This window comes from Phodopus roborovskii, unplaced genomic scaffold (genome assembly GCF_943737965.1).
Source record: "Phodopus roborovskii unplaced genomic scaffold, PHOROB, whole genome shotgun sequence".
NCBI classification, from domain to species: Eukaryota; Metazoa; Chordata; class Mammalia; order Rodentia; family Cricetidae; genus Phodopus; species Phodopus roborovskii.
The window spans coordinates 30,904,320-30,912,500 of NW_026125281.1; positions in this window are offsets into that span (position 1 = coordinate 30,904,320).

The following is an 8,181-nucleotide window of genomic DNA, read 5'->3' on the forward strand; positions in this document are numbered from 1 at the left end:
GCCTTTCTGTTCATTCATTGAGCTCTGGTAATTAATTGTTCTTATACTGTTCAACACCCTAACACTGAGGAGCAGAAAACAAATAAGGGGATATAAACATAAGAAATGAGGCCATTATTTTATGTTTACCTTCAGATACATCTGCAACATGTAAAATTTCATAATATGTGTACATTTCTTACTGTGTACAATGTAGAAGTTTGTCGAGTTTATTTTGGTGTACAGTATAAGGAAAGGCAAAGGCAGTGAAAGCCTTTTCTAATCAAATATTACTAAAATAAAATGCATATGTTTCATCTACAGAGAATAACTCAAATCACTGCCATCAGCAGCAGCAATGGTCTTCTGTTTACACCATGTGAAATAGCAGAGAGATGATCACTTAGCTTTTGTTTTGGTTCCAATTCATTTTTTTCCCAAGAAGTGTAATTAAAAAGTGCATTAATGCCACCAATTATGGCCTCCAAGGGACCAGAAACCCCATGTTACTCCATGATGGAACACAACTGAGCGGCAAACATCCATTTACCATTATAATACTCATTAATCCTGCCAAAAACAACTCATTATGGGACTTTAAGGAAATCGTCTCATAGGCAAACACAGCACAGAATCTGTCAGCATGATACTCACAGTGAAGTTGTAGAGGTGGCGACTTTTAAGTATTATTTGTAAGAACTTAAAGCCATGATTTTTACCTATTTTTGTTGTTGTTGATGTTGTTGTTGAAAGTTATTGTAAAATAGCGATTTAAAGTGCTGCCTTTTTCACCAAAGTCTTAATAAGGAAGTAATGTAAAATCAAAACTTGAAAAATCTTCAGGATTCTACCAGAAATAACTGCACCTCATTGGACAGTGAAAGCACTGGTATTTTTTTCTCACCTCAGTTGTGAATAAAGACAGCCCCAAAACAGTATGTTTTTGAAGCTGAATCTAAAATAAAATGCAAGCCTTTTATTTTTTAATCTCTGAAAAAAAACCTGTTATTTTTAATCAATTGAAGACATTAAAACACTTCTGTAACTTTTTTTTCTGTCCCTAAATTCATAAACAAGTTGCACTAAGTATGAGTTTTTGAGAGACTGAATGTAAACATTAAAAGGAAAGGGCCCTAAAATAGCCTCCAGCAAAATAATGAATCACTGAAATCAATTGTTTTAAAATACATTATCAATCTATGTTTTAAACAAAAAACAAGCCATTCTGTTTCTTCAACAAGATTCTTTGTCTATGTAGAATTTATCTGCATAATAATTTTCTTAAACAAGCTTAAATAAGACATTAGCAAGTAAAGTTTTAACAGTATTTGTATTTAATGTCTTTAGTCATTCTTTGAAAAAAAGCATGAAAGAAATTCTTACAAGAATTATTTTCTTTGGTGCGTACACTTGCATTTTATACAATTACTAAAAATGAAATTATATGAATTATTTGAATCCAACTATGTCACCATTTAAAAACCATAACTTTTCTTTGAGTATTCCAACTTCATGTACATCTTTTAGAAAGATATAACTTTATACTCTTACAAAATACCAAAAGGAACCTTTGTTAGAATTGGTTTAACAAGAAGCAAAGTTAAAATTACCCTGAGTCTTTCTCTAAATACATTCTAAAAAAATTGAAGAGAATCATAAAATGTATGAGTCAAAATTGAAGTTTGAAAAAATAAAAAAAAAACAAAATTGAAGTTTGACTTTATTATTTCTTTTCAAATTTTAGTTTAAGAAATTTAAATATTGATAATAGATAAAGAGCAGACATTACATGCATCCAAAGGTTATTGTGCAACTGCCACTTTTCGATAGCCTGGAAATCTTATATTCCTTCAATGCTTGGAGACCTCTGTTTTATTCTCTACTGAAGCAGCAACTTTCATCTTGATGTAAACAGCTGGAATAGAAGCTGCTGCTTCTTTGATGAAATTCCTCCAAGGAAATCATGATACTAGCTGGGAAGATATTTTGTTGCTTTGATTTTCAAGTCATAGGGAAGTATGGGGGAAGCCCTCATCACTCTGCTACTTACAAGGGATGTAGTACATCTTGGATGCTATAGAATGGGGATGAGGATAAAACTGCTGTTACACCACTGACATTTTGAAATGGTAAGAATGAAATGTCTTTATATTTTGTATGAAAATGAAGGTGGATCAAATGTGGTATGAACTATATCATATTTAGAGATTTTCTTTTGCAAGGTGTGAAAAGTTATTCTTGGGATATTTTCTTTGAAGTTAATTATTAATAAATTCAACTTAACCACTTTTAAAATGTAATTTCATATTTTCTCAATGTAATTTACAGAAGGAAAATTACTGCACTCTTTTAGGTTATGTATATCCAAATTCCCAAAAAGCTAGGGAATATGAATGATAATGAAAGTCATACTTTGTGTCAATTTTGTTTCAAAATCCAATATATAGAAAGTTATTCATAATTTGAAATTCACAGTCTCAGAGATTGAACTATTAAATGTGTGTGAAGTATTCAAAATATAAGAAACCATAAGCTTCCAGGCTACAGAATTAGGGCCTTCCAAAACTTTTATGTTTTGGAATCTGCATTTAATAAGTGAGAGTTCATTTTAGAATAGTCTAGGCCCACACTTTACAAATATCCATTATTAGGGCTTAGTGAGTGTGTCTTGTTTGGAGCTCTAGAAATCACACAAATAACTCCAACTGTAAAGATAACATTGATGTCACATGCAATTATACAAAATGGGGAGGGGAAGAAGGAAGAGAGATAAGAGTCCAAAATGACAGAGATGGAGGGGAGACACCCCACAAAGGTAAGAGTAAAGCATACTCAAGAGAGAGATTGACTAGACAGACCTAGTTTACTGATGGTCTAAAATTCACATAACATGTCACAATTATGAGAGACATTGTTTGGAGTTATTTCACTAGAACTAAAATGATCAAGCTAGGATTAATGTTTAATTTCATTTTAGAAAAGAAATCAAATCCAATTCTACCCTTCTTTTCTCGTATTCAAAAGCTTCTACATTTCCACTCTTCCCATCTACAGCTTTTATGATCATTAATAAAGTTCCTTTCATACACTAGTCATTGATGTTGCCTGAAGATATATTTAAAAATAAATTAGATAATAATAAAGAATGATACTTAGATTTCTTTTGACAATGATATTATCAAACTATTTAGATTGACATATAGGATAATACTTTTCACAATTTTATTACCTAACTTTTGTTATGAATTGTTTCAGATGTTTCAAATCACACAAGTCATTTCATAAATCTGAGCTTATCCTTATAGACTTTGGTTTTCTTTCCTTGTTGGAACACAACTGCCAAATGAGTAATGATAGTGTACCTATATCATAGTGCAACTGGCCAACCCAAATCTTAATGCAGTCCTCATCATTAAATGCTTAAAGTGTGACACCTTGGTGTCTGATATTTATTTTTAACATTTTTATTTAGTTAGTAGCCTAAAGATGTGACATCCTTAGCTTGTGTGAGTCCTTTAGAAAGGGTGGCTTCAAAAATATATGTAAGTGTGTCAGGAAGAGAAGTATGAAACACACACTATTAAACTCCAACCTGTTGTTCAGAAAAGAATCAACATGTCCCCCATGGAGGGATACTACCTTAACCTAGAAACAGGAGGCAAGTTCTAGTCCCTACTTCAAATGACTTGACAGATTTACATGACCCCACCTGGATGGCATTGCCCTACATGTGGAATTGGGGTGGGGGATGGGAGGGAAGGGTGGTCAAGGTGCATGTGAGGGGGCAGAGAGGATCAATGAGAGGGAGGGAGGGACAGAGGGAGGGAGAGGGAAATGGGATCTACATGTAAAATAAAAAATAAATTAATTAATTAAAAAAATAAAAAAGAAAGAAAAAACAATTATAACTAAATCAAATGGTTTCTCTAAATCTATGTATTTTTGGATGAGGATATATTTCATTGTCAGAGTGGGAACTCGTGTGTGAGGTTCTGGGTTTTATTGCTGTAACCACAGAGCAAATGCAAATGGGTCTATTTTAAGTAACATTCAAAAATTTTGAATGGATTTTTATAATGAATGATGTACTTCTCCTGAATTACTTTTTTTGTTTATTATTATGTTTCAGGCCCATCTTAAGGATTTAATAAAAGTTGGATTCATTAAATATAATCTAATGATGGAACAGCATTAAAATATGCCAGGAAGCAAAATACTACTTTAGCAATGTACGTAGCTTGTGTTGTGCCTAGTGACTCTTCTACTAGTGACCTCTATTGTCAGTATATTAAAGTTAAATGGGGGTGATTATATTTTCCTCATTAAGTAAATGATGTATGTTTATATCATACATTATAGGAACTTTATAGACATGATTTAATATAGTTATTTACTGTTTTCAAAGATTGCAACAAACGAATCAAAATAATTTGAAATTACATAGGATGTAATTATACAAGATATATAATAGATAATATACAGCACAAATTCTTTTATTTTACATTTACTATTTAAAGGTTTTATTTTTACTACTAATTACAGATATTCTGCAATTCTATTAAGCCAACAAATGATTATAATTTTCTCAAACAAAGAGAAATGGCAATAAACATTTCATAACAATATTTGAAATTAAACAGCCCACATAAAACTATAACTGTGACATGTCTATTCCTTGGCATGACATCTCTAACCAAGAGTGAATGAAAATGAGCATATAATGTCTAAGAGTCTTGTTTTCTGGGATTGAAAAGACATAGAAGGAATGTGGACAGCTGCTCTCAAAGAGTACATAAAGCATGGTTTCACTGAAAATACTTAATAGGTGAGCAGAAACTTTGCAACAAGAAAATAAAATGAAAGTTATGTGCTTTATTTCAAATGTAATGATTTACCAGATATGTAGTCAATATATCTGAATGTATCTATTATCACTGCTAGACTGAGACATTTCCTAAACCTGTCTCTCTGCACAGTGGTGTTTCATTCTTTTCTTGTTATTTTTTAATTTTATGTACATGAGAGTTTTGTCTGTATATATATATCTCTGCACCATATACATGTAGTTCCTGCTGAGGCCAGAAGAGGGTGTTGGATCCTCTCAGACTGGAGCTACAGTGGTGGTCAGCCACCGTGTGTGCTGGGAATTGAACGCTAGTCCTCTGAAAGAGCAGCTGTATATTAACATTGGCATAGGTCAAGCATTTTAAACACTAGCACAAAATAAAGCCAATCCTATTATAATCTATGGGGTTTCACTAGTCTTAGTATATCACTTTAAAGATTTCCATTACAGGGTTAAAGAGAAATCTGGCACTAGAGAATAGTACAGAGATCCACAAGGATGACCCCAACTAAGAATCTAAGCAATAGTGGAGATGATACCTTCAATGTCCTTCCCCTACAATGAGATTGATGACTACCATATATGCCATCCTAGAGCCTTTATCCAGTAGCTAATGGCAGCAGGAACAGATACCCACAGCTAAACACTGAGCTTAATTCCTTGAATCCAGTTGTAGAGAGGGAGGAGTGATGAGCAAAAGGGTCGAGACAAGGCTGGGGAAACCCACAGAAACTATTTACCTGAAGAAGGGGGAGCTCATGGATCCCAGACCAATAGCTGGGAAATCAGCATAGGACCAAACCCAGTGCCATGAACATGGGTGTCAGTTAGGAGGCCTGTGTAGGCTATAGGGCCTTTGGTAGTGGATAAGTATTTATCCCTAGTATTGAAATGGACTTTGGGAGCCCATTCCCCATAAAGGGATACTCTCAGCCTAGGCACACAGTGGAGGTCCTAGGCCATGTGCCACATGATATGACAGACTTTTATGATCCACCAAAGAAGCCCTTACGCTCCCTGGGGAGCAGAAAGGAGATGGGATGGGGCTTGATGTGGGACATGGGAGGATGGGAGAGAGAGGGAACTGGGAATGATATGTAAAATAAGATTGTTTCTAATTTAAAGTTTAAAAAATTAAAAAAAAAAAAGATTTTCATATTTGGTCTACAGTGTATATACAAGCTTATTCCGTTATTTCCACTACATTAAATACATAAAGAAGCTAAATCTTAAGCTTTCTACAAAGTGTCTTCAGAATTAAAAAAAAAATAAAAAGATATGTGTTTATTAAACTCCTATGAAAAAAGGACTAAGATAAAGACTAAAATTGGCTGAATATATGAAAATGCCATCTTTAATGGTCTTTTGAGTGTGGTCTAAAAGTTGACTTTATCTAAAACTTTTCAAATACTGGATACTTAAGTTTTAAAGTAATTAGAAGCTAATAGCTTCAAAGATCTCAAAAAATAAAATAAAACCTTTTGACCCATGAAATGTGCAACAGAGAAAAGTAACAGAAATGTAGATGTACTGGCCTAAATGAATGAAACATATTATCAGTGCAGTTGTAATATCTGATGCCAGATATTGATCACTATGAGCATAATGAAGTGTATGATCTATAAAATCATAATCTTGCTATTAATCTGCCTTTCAGGTCATAATCACAAGTACTTTAGAAAGCTGAAGCAAGTAGCAAAAATTCTTCAATTGAATTCAAATTACTGAAATTATATACAGATGAATGTTGCAATCATGTCATGTAACTGAATGTCTTAAAATACCTGGTATCAATCTGACTATATGATAAAAAATATCACATTGTCTGTATCAATCAAATAAATGTTTGGATATTAAAAGCCCCAACTATATTCATTATCTTCTTCCACAAGTAATAATGCTGGAAGTAAATGTTCATGCTGAAAAAATTCCCACTATGCTCTTCAAGTAGTATCCCTTCATTTGCTACCCTGTAATATGCTCAGCACTAGGTGTTGTTGATTTAGGTGAACAGATGCAGCACCATGAGTTTACAGAGCTAAACACATTGTGAAATTGGCTGTTAATGTTGCAGATTTCCTCTTCACTGCAGTCAGAGCTTTCAGCAGAATTGTATACCAGGTGGAAGGAAATCTATCCCACTACAAATGCTTTATAAAGATACAGTTCACTGAGACTTCATGATTTTAAATATTGGTAATAATTGTTTGTTGGATTGCGTGTTTTTGTTTCACCCAGTTCTTACAACAGTGTTTGACCCTTGGAACTTCTTTAACAAATCAGTATTGCTAACTAAAGAAGTATTTTTCTCAGTGAAATATTTTCTGTTTCTTATGCCCCCTCCTCCTTTATTATCATGTATATGGAGTTTATGGGATGTTTTGTCTTTGGTCTTCTTACTTTGCCTCTTCTACCTAAGTGCTATTTATTATTTAGATGCTAGTTTGATAGTTGTTGCCTTCTGTTGCTATGGCAGTAAGTAATCATTATTATTATTTTGGCACAAATCACCAGGACATTTCTCTTTCTACGCATGTAAGAATCTGATGTCCCTTATAAACTTGTGGTCATCAGGTAGATTGTAGCCTCCACTAATGGATGAACTGAGTTCTGGACATAAAGCTCAGTAATAGAGCTTTTGCCTACTGGGGATGAGCAAGGCCATAAACACAATTCTAACACACCTAATGCATATGTGCATGGAAGTATACAAGCACACACATATATTCACACATGCACGGGAACACACACATGCATGCAGACAGACACACATACAAATGCTTGCAATTACAACAGGTACACCTGTACACAATTACATTCATGTATGTTGCATATAATTGTCTACAGCTTGTTTTTCTGTTCTATCTATAGAACCATATGCTGGGAATGCGGTGGAGATTCCGAATCTATCATCTAAAGTAACATAAGCAGAAAGGGAGACAAAGACGAGTGAAGGAAGGCATGTTAATGAGATGCATTTGTCTAGAGACCTTTGAAGGCTTTTTCTGATGTTTCTGTTGATCTTCAAATAGTTGTCATAATGCAGTAAGACAAATCACTGGGGCTGGTATAGAATTCATTACTTGGATTTCAAACAAATTAAAGAGAAACAAATTAGCAAAATTAATGTGACTTCTTAGAAATCACATCAGTTATAACATATATTATTAAACATAAGTGGCATATAATATTAACCAGAAGGATTATTTATATAAAAATGTCTAGTCTTTGTTTAAAAAAAAAACTTTACCAATTACCACACATCTAAATTAATGTCTAATGATTGATGAAAATTTAGTCAATCACTCCACACCAATAAAATACAGCTCCTGCCTCTTCGAGAATCAATTTTAAGC